Here is a 16,293-nt window from a genome sequence, read left to right on the forward strand (position 1 = left end):
GCCTCCTGGACTGCACCAGATTTGTCAGTTCTTGCTGGGAGTCATTACCCTGCTCTTCCAACAAGCCACTGTCCAACTGTGACCTTGTAGCGCTGTCTTGGGGATCTTACATTACTTACCTTGCAGTTTATTCCACTTTCATGCAGATCAGCATTGACCCCCTGGACATTTTTCTTCTGGTGTTTTTTAGAGACAACAAACAGGTCAGTTTACTCTCATTGGTTTCTTTAAGCCTGACCTTTCTTGCCTGCAGCCTTTTTATTGCCTTCAGGAGTTTTTCACAGGTGCATGAGCCATAATTGCTTGTACTTCGTTGAACAAGCATGGAAAAGCATTGTCTAGAGTGCTTCCACTAGTTCCCTGTAAAACACTGATAAGTTGCCCACTTCTAAAGTAGCAAGATACACTGCTTTGCTTCTGCTGGGAATCGAACCTGGGTCTCCTGCGCGGGAAACAACAACTCTGACATTCAGCCACCAGTGAGAGAAGCTGCGCTGTGCTCGTGGCTCTGGGGACAGCTGCCGCTTATGAAGAACGACTAACATGGCCTTAAAAACACGACCTCTGCTGCATTGGCCGGGAATCGGACCCGGGTCTGCCGCGTGGCAGGCGAGAATTCTACCACTGAACCACCAATGCTCTATTTCTGCAAGAATTCTACGAATTTATGTGGAAAATGCATCTCTTCAACTGGGTAATATCGACCAATGCTAAAGCTGAACAACTGACAGACAAACTGATCAAGTTCCATGGGTATTTGATGAACTGATATGAGCAAAAGTGTCTCTGAGCAAAGGGGAGTGGGGGAGGTCAATATCAAAAGTGAGAGGCGTTAACTTCTGTGGCCACCAGCTCCCTTAAGAACCACAGGGCACCTCAGCCTCCTGGACTGCACCAGATTTGTCAGTTCTTGCTGGGAGTCATTACCCTGCTCTTCCAACAAGCCACTGTCCAACTGTGACCTTGTAGCGCTGTCTTGGGGATCTTACATTACTTACCTTGCAGTTTATTCCACTTTCATGCAGGTCAGCATTGACCCTGGACATTTTTCTTCTGGTGTTTTTTAGAGACAACAAACAGGTCAGTTTACTCTCATTGGTTTCTTTAAGCATGACCTTTCTTGCCTGCAGCCTTTTTATTGCCTTCAGGAGTTTTTCACAGGTGCATGAGCCATAATTGCTTGTACTTCGTTGAAAACAAGCATGGGAAAGCATTGTCTAGAGTGCTTCCACTAGTTCCCTGTAAAACACTGATAAGTTGCCCACTTCTAAAGTAGCAAGATACACTGCTTTGCTTCTGCTGGGAATCGAACCTGGGTCTCCTGCGCGGGAAACAACAACTCTGACATTCAGCCACCAGTGAGTGAAGCTGCGCTGAACTCGTGGCTCTGGGGACAGCTGCCGCTTATGAAGAACGACTAACATGGCCTTAAAAACACAACCTCTGCTGCATTGGCCGGGAATCGGACCCGGGTCTCCCGCGTGGCAGGCGAGAATTCTACCACTGAACCACCAATGCTCTATTTCTGCATGAATTCTACGAATTTATGTGGAAAATGCATCTCTTCAACTGGGTAATATCGACCAATGCTAAAGCTGAACAACTGACAGACAAACTGATCAAGTTCCATGGGTACTTGATGAACTGATATGAGCAAAAGTGTCTCTGAGCAAAGGGGAGTGGGGGAGGTCAATATCAAAAGTGAGAGGCGTTAACTTCTGTGGCCACCAGCTCCCTTAAGAACCACAGGGCACCTCAGCCTCCTGGACTGCACCAGATTTGTCAGTTCTTGCTGGGAGTCATTACCCTGCTCTTCCAACAAGCCACTGTCCAACTGTGACCTTGTAGCGCTGTCTTGGGGATCTTACATTACTTACCTTGCAGTTTATTCCACTTTCATGCAGGTCAGCATTGACCCTGGACATTTTTCTTCTGGTGTTTTTTAGAGACAACAAACAGGTCAGTTTACTCTCATTGGTTTCTTTAAGCATAACCTTTCTTGCCTGCAGCCTTTTTATTGCCTTCAGGAGTTTTTCACAGGTGCATGAGCCATAATTGCTTGTACTTCGTTGAACAAGCATGGAAAAGCATTGTCTAGAGTGCTTCCACTAGTTCCCTGTAAAACACTGATAAGTTGCCCACTTCTAAAGTAGCAAGATACACTGCTTTGCTTCTGCTGGGAATCGAACCTGGGTCTCCTGCGCGGGAAACAACAACTCTGACATTCAGCCACCAGTGAGAGAAGCTGCGCTGTGCTCGTGGCTCTGGGGACAGCTGCCGCTTATGAGGAACGACTAATATGGCCTTAAAAACACGACCTCTGCTGCATTGGCCAGGAATCGGACCCGGGTCTCCCGCGTGGCAGGCGAGAATTCTACCACTGAACCACCAATGCTCTATTTCTGCAAGAATTCTACGAATTTATGTGGAAAATGCATCTCTTCAACTGGGTAATATCGACCAATGCTAAAGCTGAACAACTGACAGACAAACTGATCAAGTTGCATGGGTATTTGATGAACTGATATGAGCAAAAGTGTCTCTGAGCAAAGGGGAGTGGGGGAGGTCAATATCAAAAGTGAGAGGCGTTAACTTCTGTGGCCACCAGCTCCCTTAAGAACCACAGGGCACCTCAGCCTCCTGGACTGCACCAGATTTGTCAGTTCTTGCTGGGAGTCATTACCCTGCTCTTCCAACAAGCCACTGTCCAACTGTGACCTTGTAGCGCTGTCTTGGGGATCTTACATTACTTACCTTGCAGTTTATTCCACTTTCATGCAGGTCAGCATTGACCCTGGACATTTTTCTTCTGGTGTTTTTTAGAGACAACAAACAGGTCAGTTTACTCTCATTGGTTTCTTTAAGCATGACCTTTCTTGCCTGCAGCCTTTTTATTGCCTTCAGGAGTTTTTCACAGGTGCATGAGCCATAATTGCTTGTACTTCGTTGAACAAGCATGGAAAAGCATTGTCTAGAGTGCTTCCACTAGTTCCCTGTAAAACACTGATAAGTTGCCCACTTCTAAAGTAGCAAGATACACTGCTTTGCTTCTGCTGGGAATCGAACCTGGGTCTCCTGCGCGGGAAACAACAACTCTGACATTCAGCCACCAGTGAGAGAAGCTGCGCTGTGCTCGTGGCTCTGGGGACAGCTGCCGCTTATGAGGAACGACTAACATGGCCTTAAAAACACGACCTCTGCTGCATTGGCCGGGAATCGGACCCGGGTCTCCCGCGTGGCAGGCGAGAATTCTACCACTGAACCACCAATGCTCTATTTCTGCAAGAATTCTACGAATTCATGTCGAAAATGCATCTCTTCAACTGGGTAATATCGACCAATGCTAAAGCTGAACAACTGACAGACAAACTGATCAAGTTCCATGGGTATTTGATGAACTGATATGAGCAAAAGTGTCTCTGAGCAAAGGGGAGTGGGGGAGGTCAATATCAAAAGTGAGAGGCGTTAACTTCTGTGGCCACCAGCTCCCTTAAGAACCACAGGGCACCTCAGCCTCCTGGACTGCACCAGATTTGTCAGTTCTTGCTGGGAGTCATTACCCTGCTCTTCCAACAAGCCACTGTCCAACTGTGACCTTGTACCGCTGTCTTGGGGATCTTACATTACTTACCTTGCAGTTTATTCCACTTTCATGCAGGTCAGCATTGACCCTGGACATTTTTCTTCTGGTGTTTTTTAGAGACAACAAACAGGTCAGTTTACTCTCATTGGTTTCTTTAAGCATGACCTTTCTTGCCTGCAGCCTTTTTATTGCCTTCAGGAGTTTTTCACAGGTGCATGAGCCATAATTGCTTGTACTTCGTTGAACAAGCATGGAAAAGCATTGTCTAGAGTGCTTCCACTAGTTCCCTGTAAAACACTGATAAGTTGCCCACTTCTAAAGTAGCAAGATACACTGCTTTGCTTCTGCTGGGAATTGAACCTGGGTCTCCTGCGCGGGAAACAACAACTCTGACATTCAGCCACCAGTGAGAGAAGCTGCGCTGTGTTCGTGGCTCTGGGGACAGCTGCCGCTTATGAGGAACGACTAACATGGCCTTAAAAACACGACCTCTGCTGCATTGGCCGGGAATCGGACCCGGGTCTCCCGCGTGGCAGGCGAGAATTCTACCACTGAACCACCAATGCTCTATTTCTGCAAGAATTCTACGAATTTATGTCGAAAATGCATCTCTTCAACTGGGTAATATCGACCAATGCTAAAGCTGAACAACTGACAGACAAACTGATCAAGTTCCATGGGTATTTGATGAACTGATATGAGCAAAAGTGTCTCTGAGCAAAGGGGAGTGGGGGAGGTCAATATCAAAAGTGAGAGGCATTAACTTCTGTGGCCACCAGCTCCCTTAAGAACCACAGGGCACCTCAGCCTCCTGGACTGCACCAGATTTGTCAGTTCTTGCTGGGAGTCATTACCCTGCTCTTCCAACAAGCCACTGTCCAACTGTGACCTTGTAGCGCTGTCTTGGGGATCTTACATTACTTACCTTGCAGTTTATTCCACTTTCATGCAGGTCAGCATTGACCCTGGACATTTTTCTTCTGGTGTTTTTTAGAGACAACAAACAGGTCAGTTTACTCTCATTGGTTTCTTTAAGCATGACCTTTCTTGCCTGCAGCCTTTTTATTGCCTTCAGGAGTTTTTCACAGGTGCATGAGCCATAATTGCTTGTACTTCGTTGAACAAGCATGGAAAAGCATTGTCTAGAGTGCTTCCACTAGTTCCCTGTAAAACACTGATAAGTTGCCCACTTCTAAAGTAGCAAGATACACTGCTTTGCTTCTGCTGGGAATCGAACCTGGGTCTCCTGCGCGGGAAACAACAACTCTGACATTCAGCCACCAGTGAGAGAAGCTGCGCTGTGCTCGTGGCTCTGGGGACAGCTGCCGCTTATGAGGAACGACTAACATGGCCTTAAAAACACGACCTCTGCTGCATTGGCCGGGAATCGGACCCGGGTCTCCCGCGTGGCAGGCGAGAATTCTACCACTGAACCACCAATGCTCTATTTCTGCATGAATTCTACGAATTTATGTGGAAAATGCATCTCTTCAACTGGGTAATATCGACCAATGCTAAAGCTGAACAACTGACAGACAAACTGATCAAGTTCCATGGGTATTTGATGAACTGATATGAGCAAAAGTGTCTCTGAGCAAAGGGGAGTGGGGGAGGTCAATATCAAAAGTGAGAGGCGTTAACTTCTGTGGCCACCAGCTCCCTTAAGAACCACAGGGCACCTCAGCCTCCTGGACTGCACCAGATTTGTCAGTTCTTGCTGGGAGTCATTACCCTGCTCTTCCAACAAGCCACTGTCCAACTGTGACCTTGTAGCGCTGTCTTGGGGATCTTACATTACTTACCTTGCAGTTTATTCCACTTTCATGCAGATCAGCATTGACCCCCTGGACATTTTTCTTCTGGTGTTTTTTAGAGACAACAAACAGGTCAGTTTACTCTCATTGGTTTCTTTAAGCCTGACCTTTCTTGCCTGCAGCCTTTTCATTGCCTTCAGGAGTTTTTCACAGGTGCATGAGCCATAATTGCTTGTACTTCGTTGAACAAGCATGGAAAAGCATTGTCTAGAGTGCTTCCACTAGTTCCCTGTAAAACACTGATAAGTTGCCCACTTCTAAAGTAGCAAGATACACTGCTTTGCTTCTGCTGGGAATCGAACCTGGGTCTCCTGCGCGGGAAACAACATCTCTGACATTCAGCCACCAGTGAGTGAAGCTGCGCTGTGCTCATGGCTCTGGGGACAGCTGCCGCTTATGAAGAACGACTAACATGGCCTTAAAAACACGACCTCTGCTGCATTGGCCGGGAATCGGACCCGGGTCTGCCGCGTGGCAGGCGAGAAATCTACCACTGAACCACCAATGCTCTATTTTTGCAAGAATTCTACGAATTTATGTGGAAAATGCATCTCTTCAACTGGGTAATATCGACCAATGCTAAAGCTGAACAACTGACAGACAAACTGATCAAGTTCCATGGGTATTTGATGAACTGATATGAGCAAAAGTGTCTCTGAGCAAAGGGGAGTGGGGGAGGTCAATATCAAAAGTGAGAGGCGTTAACTTCTGTGGCCACCAGCTCCCTTAAGAACCACAGGGCACCTCAGCCTCCTGGACTGCACCAGATTTGTCAGTTCTTGCTGGGAGTCATTACCCTGCTCTTCCAACAAGCCACTGTCCAACTGTGACCTTGTAGCGCTGTCTTGGGGATCTTACATTACTTACCTTGCAGTTTATTCCACTTTCATGCAGGTCAGCATTGACCCTGGACATTTTTCTTCTGGTGTTTTTTAGAGACAACAAACAGGTCAGTTTACTCTCACTGGTTTCTTTAAGCATGACCTTTCTTGCCTGCAGCCTTTTTATTGCCTTCAGGAGTTTTTCACAGGTGCATGAGCCATAATTGCTTGTACTTCGTTGAACAAGCATGGAAAAGCATTGTCTAGAGTGCTTCCACTAGTTCCCTGTAAAACACTGATAAGTTGCCCACTTCTAAAGTAGCAAGATACACTGCTTTGCTTCTGCTGGGAATCGAACCTGGGTCTCCTGCGCGGGAAACAACAACTCTGACATTCAGCCACCAGTGAGAGAAGCTGCGCTGTGCTCGTGGCTCTGGGGACAGCTGCCGCTTATGAGGAACGACTAACATGGCCTTAAAAACACGACCTCTGCTGCATTGGCCGGGAATCGGACCCGGGTCTCCCGCGTGGCAGGCGAGAATTCTACCACTGAACCACCAATGCTCTATTTCTGCAAGAATTCTACGAATTTATGTGGAAAATGCATCTCTTCAACTGGGTAATATCGACCAATGCTAAAGCTGAACAACTGACAGACAAACTGATCAAGTTCCATGGGTATTTGATGAACTGATATGAGCAAAAGTGTCTCTGAGCAAAGGGGAGTGGGGGAGGTCAATATCAAAAGTGAGAGGCGTTAACTTCTGTGGCCACCAGCTCCCTTAAGAACCACAGGGCACCTCAGCCTCCTGGACTGCACCAGATTTGTCAGTTCTTGCTGGGAGTCATTACCCTGCTCTTCCAACAAGCCACTGTCCAACTGTGACCTTGTAGCGCTGTCTTGGGGATCTTACATTACTTACCTTGCAGTTTATTCCACTTTCATGCAGGTCAGCATTGACCCTGGACATTTTTCTTCTGGTGTTTTTTAGAGACAACAAACAGGTCAGTTTACTCTCATTGGTTTCTTTAAGCATGACCTTTCTTGCCTGCAGCCTTTTTATTGCCTTCAGGAGTTTTTCACAGGTGCATGAGCCATAATTGCTTGTACTTCGTTGAACAAGCATGGAAAAGCATTGTCTAGAGTGCTTCCACTAGTTCCCTGTAAAACACTGATAAGTTGCCCACTTCTAAAGTAGCAAGATACACTGCTTTGCTTCTGCTGGGAATTGAACCTGGGTCTCCTGCGCGGGAAACAACAACTCTGACATTCAGCCACCAGTGAGAGAAGCTGCGCTGTGTTCGTGGCTCTGGGGACAGCTGCCGCTTATGAGGAACGACTAACATGGCCTTAAAAACACGACCTCTGCTGCATTGGCCGGGAATCGGACCCGGGTCTCCCGCGTGGCAGGCGAGAATTCTACCACTGAACCACCAATGCTCTATTTCTGCAAGAATTCTACGAATTTATGTGGAAAATGCATCTCTTCAACTGGGTAATATCGACCAATGCTAAAGCTGAACAACTGACAGACAAACTGATCAAGTTCCATGGGTATTTGATGAACTGATATGAGCAAAAGTGTCTCTGAGCAAAGGGGAGTGGGGGAGGTCAATATCAAAAGTGAGAGGCGTTAACTTCTGTGGCCACCAGCTCCCTTAAGAACCACAGGGCACCTCAGCCTCCTGGACTGCACCAGATTTGTCAGTTCTTGCTGGGAGTCATTACCCTGCTCTTCCAACAAGCCACTGTCCAACTGTGACCTTGTAGCGCTGTCTTGGGGATCTTACATTACTTACCTTGCAGTTTATTCCACTTTCATGCAGGTCAGCATTGACCCTGGACATTTTTCTTCTGGTGTTTTTTAGAGACAACAAACAGGTCAGTTTACTCTCATTGGTTTCTTTAAGCATGACCTTTCTTGCCTGCAGCCTTTTTATTGCCTTCAGGAGTTTTTCACAGGTGCATGAGCCATAATTGCTTGTACTTCGTTGAACAAGCATGGAAAAGCATTGTCTAGAGTGCTTCCACTAGTTCCCTGTAAAACACTGATAAGTTGCCCACTTCTAAAGTAGCAAGATACACTGCTTTGCTTCTGCTGGGAATCGAACCTGGGTCTCCTGCGCGGGAAACAACAACTCTGACATTCAGCCACCAGTGAGAGAAGCTGCGCTGTGCTCGTGGCTCTGGGGACAGCTGCCGCTTATGAGGAACGACTAACATGGCCTTAAAAACACGACCTCTGCTGCATTGGCCGGGAATCGGACCCGGGTCTCCCGCGTGGCAGGCGAGAATTCTACCACTGAACCACCAATGCTCTATTTCTGCAAGAATTCTACGAATTCATGTCGAAAATGCATCTCTTCAACTGGGTAATATCGACCAATGCTAAAGCTGAACAACTGACAGACAAACTGATCAAGTTCCATGGGTATTTGATGAACTGATATGAGCAAAAGTGTCTCTGAGCAAAGGGGAGTGGGGGAGGTCAATATCAAAAGTGAGAGGCGTTAACTTCTGTGGCCACCAGCTCCCTTAAGAACCACAGGGCACCTCAGCCTCCTGGACTGCACCAGATTTGTCAGTTCTTGCTGGGAGTCATTACCCTGCTCTTCCAACAAGCCACTGTCCAACTGTGACCTTGTACCGCTGTCTTGGGGATCTTACATTACTTACCTTGCAGTTTATTCCACTTTCATGCAGGTCAGCATTGACCCTGGACATTTTTCTTCTGGTGTTTTTTAGAGACAACAAACAGGTCAGTTTACTCTCATTGGTTTCTTTAAGCATGACCTTTCTTGCCTGCAGCCTTTTTATTGCCTTCAGGAGTTTTTCACAGGTGCATGAGCCATAATTGCTTGTACTTCGTTGAACAAGCATGGAAAAGCATTGTCTAGAGTGCTTCCACTAGTTCCCTGTAAAACACTGATAAGTTGCCCACTTCTAAAGTAGCAAGATACACTGCTTTGCTTCTGCTGGGAATTGAACCTGGGTCTCCTGCGCGGGAAACAACAACTCTGACATTCAGCCACCAGTGAGAGAAGCTGCGCTGTGTTCGTGGCTCTGGGGACAGCTGCCGCTTATGAGGAACGACTAACATGGCCTTAAAAACACGACCTCTGCTGCATTGGCCGGGAATCGGACCCGGGTCTCCCGCGTGGCAGGCGAGAATTCTACCACTGAACCACCAATGCTCTATTTCTGCAAGAATTCTACGAATTTATGTCGAAAATGCATCTCTTCAACTGGGTAATATCGACCAATGCTAAAGCTGAACAACTGACAGACAAACTGATCAAGTTCCATGGGTATTTGATGAACTGATATGAGCAAAAGTGTCTCTGAGCAAAGGGGAGTGGGGGAGGTCAATATCAAAAGTGAGAGGCATTAACTTCTGTGGCCACCAGCTCCCTTAAGAACCACAGGGCACCTCAGCCTCCTGGACTGCACCAGATTTGTCAGTTCTTGCTGGGAGTCATTACCCTGCTCTTCCAACAAGCCACTGTCCAACTGTGACCTTGTAGCGCTGTCTTGGGGATCTTACATTACTTACCTTGCAGTTTATTCCACTTTCATGCAGGTCAGCATTGACCCTGGACATTTTTCTTCTGGTGTTTTTTAGAGACAACAAACAGGTCAGTTTACTCTCATTGGTTTCTTTAAGCATGACCTTTCTTGCCTGCAGCCTTTTTATTGCCTTCAGGAGTTTTTCACAGGTGCATGAGCCATAATTGCTTGTACTTCGTTGAACAAGCATGGAAAAGCATTGTCTAGAGTGCTTCCACTAGTTCCCTGTAAAACACTGATAAGTTGCCCACTTCTAAAGTAGCAAGATACACTGCTTTGCTTCTGCTGGGAATCGAACCTGGGTCTCCTGCGCGGGAAACAACAACTCTGACATTCAGCCACCAGTGAGAGAAGCTGCGCTGTGCTCGTGGCTCTGGGGACAGCTGCCGCTTATGAGGAACGACTAACATGGCCTTAAAAACACGACCTCTGCTGCATTGGCCGGGAATCGGACCCGGGTCTCCCGCGTGGCAGGCGAGAATTCTACCACTGAACCACCAATGCTCTATTTCTGCATGAATTCTACGAATTTATGTGGAAAATGCATCTCTTCAACTGGGTAATATCGACCAATGCTAAAGCTGAACAACTGACAGACAAACTGATCAAGTTCCATGGGTATTTGATGAACTGATATGAGCAAAAGTGTCTCTGAGCAAAGGGGAGTGGGGGAGGTCAATATCAAAAGTGAGAGGCGTTAACTTCTGTGGCCACCAGCTCCCTTAAGAACCACAGGGCACCTCAGCCTCCTGGACTGCACCAGATTTGTCAGTTCTTGCTGGGAGTCATTACCCTGCTCTTCCAACAAGCCACTGTCCAACTGTGACCTTGTAGCGCTGTCTTGGGGATCTTACATTACTTACCTTGCAGTTTATTCCACTTTCATGCAGATCAGCATTGACCCCCTGGACATTTTTCTTCTGGTGTTTTTTAGAGACAACAAACAGGTCAGTTTACTCTCATTGGTTTCTTTAAGCCTGACCTTTCTTGCCTGCAGCCTTTTCATTGCCTTCAGGAGTTTTTCACAGGTGCATGAGCCATAATTGCTTGTACTTCGTTGAACAAGCATGGAAAAGCATTGTCTAGAGTGCTTCCACTAGTTCCCTGTAAAACACTGATAAGTTGCCCACTTCTAAAGTAGCAAGATACACTGCTTTGCTTCTGCTGGGAATCGAACCTGGGTCTCCTGCGCGGGAAACAACATCTCTGACATTCAGCCACCAGTGAGTGAAGCTGCGCTGTGCTCATGGCTCTGGGGACAGCTGCCGCTTATGAAGAACGACTAACATGGCCTTAAAAACACGACCTCTGCTGCATTGGCCGGGAATCGGACCCGGGTCTGCCGCGTGGCAGGCGAGAATTCTACCACTGAACCACCAATGCTCTATTTTTGCAAGAATTCTACGAATTTATGTGGAAAATGCATCTCTTCAACTGGGTAATATCGACCAATGCTAAAGCTGAACAACTGACAGACAAACTGATCAAGTTCCATGGGTATTTGATGAACTGATATGAGCAAAAGTGTCTCTGAGCAAAGGGGAGTGGGGGAGGTCAATATCAAAAGTGAGAGGCGTTAACTTCTGTGGCCACCAGCTCCCTTAAGAACCACAGGGCACCTCAGCCTCCTGGACTGCACCAGATTTGTCAGTTCTTGCTGGGAGTCATTACCCTGCTCTTCCAACAAGCCACTGTCCAACTGTGACCTTGTAGCGCTGTCTTGGGGATCTTACATTACTTACCTTGCAGTTTATTCCACTTTCATGCAGGTCAGCATTGACCCTGGACATTTTTCTTCTGGTGTTTTTTAGAGACAACAAACAGGTCAGTTTACTCTCATTGGTTTCTTTAAGCATGACCTTTCTTGCCTGCAGCCTTTTTATTGCCTTCAGGAGTTTTTCACAGGTGCATGAGCCATAATTGCTTGTACTTCGTTGAACAAGCATGGAAAAGCATTGTCTAGAGTGCTTCCACTAGTTCCCTGTAAAACACTGATAAGTTGCCCACTTCTAAAGTAGCAAGATACACTGCTTTGCTTCTGCTGGGAATCGAACCTGGGTCTCCTGCGCGGGAAACAACAACTCTGACATTCAGCCACCAGTGAGAGAAGCTGCGCTGTGCTCGTGGCTCTGGGGACAGCTGCCGCTTATGAGGAACGACTAACATGGCCTTAAAAACACGACCTCTGCTGCATTGGCCGGGAATCGGACCCGGGTCTCCCGCGTGGCAGGCGAGAATTCTACCACTGAACCACCAATGCTCTATTTCTGCATGAATTCTACGAATTTATGTGGAAAATGCATCTCTTCAACTGGGTAATATCGACCAATGCTAAAGCTGAACAACTGACAGACAAACTGATCAAGTTCCATGGGTATTTGATGAACTGATATGAGCAAAAGTGTCTCTGAGCAAAGGGGAGTGGGGGAGGTCAATATCAAAAGTGAGAGGCGTTAACTTCTGTGGCCACCAGCTCCCTTAAGAACCACAGGGCACCTCAGCCTCCTGGACTGCACCAGATTTGTCAGTTCTTGCTGGGAGTCATTACCCTGCTCTTCCAACAAGCCACTGTCCAACTGTGACCTTGTAGCGCTGTCTTGGGGATCTTACATTACTTACCTTGCAGTTTATTCCACTTTCATGCAGATCAGCATTGACCCCCTGGACATTTTTCTTCTGGTGTTTTTTAGAGACAACAAACAGGTCAGTTTACTCTCATTGGTTTCTTTAAGCCTGACCTTTCTTGCCTGCAGCCTTTTTATTGCCTTCAGGAGTTTTTCACAGGTGCATGAGCCATAATTGCTTGTACTTCGTTGAACAAGCATGGAAAAGCATTGTCTAGAGTGCTTCCACTAGTTCCCTGTAAAACACTGATAAGTTGCCCACTTCTAAAGTAGCAAGATACACTGCTTTGCTTCTGCTGGGAATCGAACCTGGGTCTCCTGCGCGGGAAACAACAACTCTGACATTCAGCCACCAGTGAGAGAAGCTGCGCTGTGCTCGTGGCTCTGGGGACAGCTGCCGCTTATGAAGAACGACTAACATGGCCTTAAAAACACGACCTCTGCTGCATTGGCCGGGAATCGGACCCGGGTCTGCCGCGTGGCAGGCGAGAATTCTACCACTGAACCACCAATGCTCTATTTCTGCAAGAATTCTACGAATTTATGTGGAAAATGCATCTCTTCAACTGGGTAATATCGACCAATGCTAAAGCTGAACAACTGACAGACAAACTGATCAAGTTCCATGGGTATTTGATGAACTGATATGAGCAAAAGTGTCTCTGAGCAAAGGGGAGTGGGGGAGGTCAATATCAAAAGTGAGAGGCGTTAACTTCTGTGGCCACCAGCTCCCTTAAGAACCACAGGGCACCTCAGCCTCCTGGACTGCACCAGATTTGTCAGTTCTTGCTGGGAGTCATTACCCTGCTCTTCCAACAAGCCACTGTCCAACTGTGACCTTGTAGCGCTGTCTTGGGGATCTTACATTACTTACCTTGCAGTTTATTCCACTTTCATGCAGGTCAGCATTGACCCTGGACATTTTTCTTCTGGTGTTTTTTAGAGACAACAAACAGGTCAGTTTACTCTCATTGGTTTCTTTAAGCATGACCTTTCTTGCCTGCAGCCTTTTTATTGCCTTCAGGAGTTTTTCACAGGTGCATGAGCCATAATTGCTTGTACTTCGTTGAAAACAAGCATGGAAAAGCATTGTCTAGAGTGCTTCCACTAGTTCCCTGTAAAACACTGATAAGTTGCCCACTTCTAAAGTAGCAAGATACACTGCTTTGCTTCTGCTGGGAATCGAACCTGGGTCTCCTGCGCGGGAAACAACAACTCTGACATTCAGCCACCAGTGAGTGAAGCTGCGCTGTACTCGTGGCTCTGGGGACAGCTGCCGCTTATGAAGAACGACTAACATGGCCTTAAAAACACAACCTCTGCTGCATTGGCCGGGAATCGGACCCGGGTCTCCCGCGTGGCAGGCGAGAATTCTACCACTGAACCACCAATGCTCTATTTCTGCATGAATTCTACGAATTTATGTGGAAAATGCATCTCTTCAACTGGGTAATATCGACCAATGCTAAAGCTGAACAACTGACAGACAAACTGATCAAGTTCCATGGGTACTTGATGAACTGATATGAGCAAAAGTGTCTCTGAGCAAAGGGGAGTGGGGGAGGTCAATATCAAAAGTGAGAGGCGTTAACTTCTGTGGCCACCAGCTCCCTTAAGAACCACAGGGCACCTCAGCCTCCTGGACTGCACCAGATTTGTCAGTTCTTGCTGGGAGTCATTACCCTGCTCTTCCAACAAGCCACTGTCCAACTGTGACCTTGTAGCGCTGTCTTGGGGATCTTACATTACTTACCTTGCAGTTTATTCCACTTTCATGCAGGTCAGCATTGACCCTGGACATTTTTCTTCTGGTGTTTTTTAGAGACAACAAACAGGTCAGTTTACTCTCATTGGTTTCTTTAAGCATAACCTTTCTTGCCTGCAGCCTTTTTATTGCCTTCAGGAGTTTTTCACAGGTGCATGAGCCATAATTGCTTGTACTTCGTTGAACAAGCATGGAAAAGCATTGTCTAGAGTGCTTCCACTAGTTCCCTGTAAAACACTGATAAGTTGCCCACTTCTAAAGTAGCAAGATACACTGCTTTGCTTCTGCTGGGAATTGAACCTGGGTCTCCTGCGCGGGAAACAACAACTCTGACATTCAGCCACCAGTGAGAAAAGCTGCGCTGTGCTCGTGGCTCTGGGGACAGCTGCCGCTTATGAGGAACGACTAACATGGCCTTAAAAACACGACCTCTGCTGCATTGGCCAGGAATCGGACCCGGGTCTCCCGCGTGGCAGGCGAGAATTCTACCACTGAACCACCAATGCTCTATTTCTGCAAGAATTCTACGAATTTATGTGGAAAATGCATCTCTTCAACTGGGTAATATCGACCAATGCTAAAGCTGAACAACTGACAGACAAACTGATCAAGTTGCATGGGTATTTGATGAACTGATATGAGCAAAAGTGTCTCTGAGCAAAGGGGAGTGGGGGAGGTCAATATCAAAAGTGAGAGGCGTTAACTTCTGTGGCCACCAGCTCCCTTAAGAACCACAGGGCACCTCAGCCTCCTGGACTGCACCAGATTTGTCAGTTCTTGCTGGGAGTCATTACCCTGCTCTTCCAACAAGCCACTGTCCAACTGTGACCTTGTAGCGCTGTCTTGGGGATCTTACATTACTTACCTTGCAGTTTATTCCACTTTCATGCAGGTCAGCATTGACCCTGGACATTTTTCTTCTGGTGTTTTTTAGAGACAACAAACAGGTCAGTTTACTCTCATTGGTTTCTTTAAGCATGACCTTTCTTGCCTGCAGCCTTTTTATTGCCTTCAGGAGTTTTTCACAGGTGCATGAGCCATAATTGCTTGTACTTCGTTGAACAAGCATGGAAAAGCATTGTCTAGAGTGCTTCCACTAGTTCCCTGTAAAACACTGATAAGTTGCCCACTTCTAAAGTAGCAAGATACACTGCTTTGCTTCTGCTGGGAATCGAACCTGGGTCTCCTGCGCGGGAAACAACAACTCTGACATTCAGCCACCAGTGAGAGAAGCTGCGCTGTGCTCGTGGCTCTGGGGACAGCTGCCGCTTATGAGGAACGACTAACATGGCCTTAAAAACACGACCTCTGCTGCATTGGCCGGGAATCGGACCCGGGTCTCCCGCGTGGCAGGCGAGAATTCTACCACTGAACCACCAATGCTCTATTTCTGCAAGAATTCTACGAATTCATGTCGAAAATGCATCTCTTCAACTGGGTAATATCGACCAATGCTAAAGCTGAACAACTGACAGACAAACTGATCAAGTTCCATGGGTATTTGATGAACTGATATGAGCAAAAGTGTCTCTGAGCAAAGGGGAGTGGGGGAGGTCAATATCAAAAGTGAGAGGCGTTAACTTCTGTGGCCACCAGCTCCCTTAAGAACCACAGGGCACCTCAGCCTCCTGGACTGCACCAGATTTGTCAGTTCTTGCTGGGAGTCATTACCCTGCTCTTCCAACAAGCCACTGTCCAACTGTGACCTTGTACCGCTGTCTTGGGGATCTTACATTACTTACCTTGCAGTTTATTCCACTTTCATGCAGGTCAGCATTGACCCTGGACATTTTTCTTCTGGTGTTTTTTAGAGACAACAAACAGGTCAGTTTACTCTCATTGGTTTCTTTAAGCATGACCTTTCTTGCCTGCAGCCTTTTTATTGCCTTCAGGAGTTTTTCACAGGTGCATGAGCCATAATTGCTTGTACTTCGTTGAACAAGCATGGAAAAGCATTGTCTAGAGTGCTTCCACTAGTTCCCTGTAAAACACTGATAAGTTGCCCACTTCTAAAGTAGCAAGATACACTGCTTTGCTTCTGCTGGGAATTGAACCTGGGTCTCCTGCGCGGGAAACAACAACTCTGACATTCAGCCACCAGTGAGAGAAGCTGCGCTG

At 47.1% G+C, this 16,293-nt stretch overlaps 12 non-coding genes across 12 annotated transcripts; all 12 read right to left on the reverse strand.

Annotated features, from left to right (window-relative positions):
* Nucleotides 1-1,447: 1,447 nt before the first annotated feature.
* trnag-gcc (transfer RNA glycine (anticodon GCC)) lies at nt 1,448-1,518 on the reverse strand. The gene has a single exon. It is a non-coding gene; the product is annotated as a tRNA-Gly (tRNA).
* Nucleotides 1,519-3,201: 1,683 nt separating this feature from the next.
* Nucleotides 3,202-3,272, reverse strand: trnag-gcc (transfer RNA glycine (anticodon GCC)). Its single transcript has one exon. It is a non-coding gene; the product is annotated as a tRNA-Gly (tRNA).
* An 806-nt stretch (nt 3,273-4,078) lies between these two features.
* On the reverse strand, nt 4,079-4,149 carry trnag-gcc (transfer RNA glycine (anticodon GCC)). The gene has a single exon. It is a non-coding gene; the product is annotated as a tRNA-Gly (tRNA).
* Nucleotides 4,150-4,955: 806 nt separating this feature from the next.
* Nucleotides 4,956-5,026, reverse strand: trnag-gcc (transfer RNA glycine (anticodon GCC)). Its single transcript has one exon. It is a non-coding gene; the product is annotated as a tRNA-Gly (tRNA).
* Nucleotides 5,027-6,711: 1,685 nt separating this feature from the next.
* On the reverse strand, nt 6,712-6,782 carry trnag-gcc (transfer RNA glycine (anticodon GCC)). The gene has a single exon. It is a non-coding gene; the product is annotated as a tRNA-Gly (tRNA).
* An 806-nt stretch (nt 6,783-7,588) lies between these two features.
* trnag-gcc (transfer RNA glycine (anticodon GCC)) lies at nt 7,589-7,659 on the reverse strand. Its single transcript has one exon. It is a non-coding gene; the product is annotated as a tRNA-Gly (tRNA).
* Nucleotides 7,660-8,465: 806 nt separating this feature from the next.
* On the reverse strand, nt 8,466-8,536 carry trnag-gcc (transfer RNA glycine (anticodon GCC)). The gene has a single exon. It is a non-coding gene; the product is annotated as a tRNA-Gly (tRNA).
* Nucleotides 8,537-9,342: 806 nt separating this feature from the next.
* On the reverse strand, nt 9,343-9,413 carry trnag-gcc (transfer RNA glycine (anticodon GCC)). Its single transcript has one exon. It is a non-coding gene; the product is annotated as a tRNA-Gly (tRNA).
* An 806-nt stretch (nt 9,414-10,219) lies between these two features.
* Nucleotides 10,220-10,290, reverse strand: trnag-gcc (transfer RNA glycine (anticodon GCC)). The gene has a single exon. It is a non-coding gene; the product is annotated as a tRNA-Gly (tRNA).
* Nucleotides 10,291-11,975: 1,685 nt separating this feature from the next.
* trnag-gcc (transfer RNA glycine (anticodon GCC)) lies at nt 11,976-12,046 on the reverse strand. Its single transcript has one exon. It is a non-coding gene; the product is annotated as a tRNA-Gly (tRNA).
* Nucleotides 12,047-13,733: 1,687 nt separating this feature from the next.
* On the reverse strand, nt 13,734-13,804 carry trnag-gcc (transfer RNA glycine (anticodon GCC)). Its single transcript has one exon. It is a non-coding gene; the product is annotated as a tRNA-Gly (tRNA).
* A 1,683-nt stretch (nt 13,805-15,487) lies between these two features.
* trnag-gcc (transfer RNA glycine (anticodon GCC)) lies at nt 15,488-15,558 on the reverse strand. Its single transcript has one exon. It is a non-coding gene; the product is annotated as a tRNA-Gly (tRNA).
* Nucleotides 15,559-16,293: the final 735 nt, after the last annotated feature.

The sequence above is a fragment of the Carassius gibelio genome, chromosome B19 (assembly GCF_023724105.1).
Source record: "Carassius gibelio isolate Cgi1373 ecotype wild population from Czech Republic chromosome B19, carGib1.2-hapl.c, whole genome shotgun sequence".
Lineage (NCBI taxonomy): Eukaryota > Metazoa > Chordata > Actinopteri > Cypriniformes > Cyprinidae > Carassius > Carassius gibelio.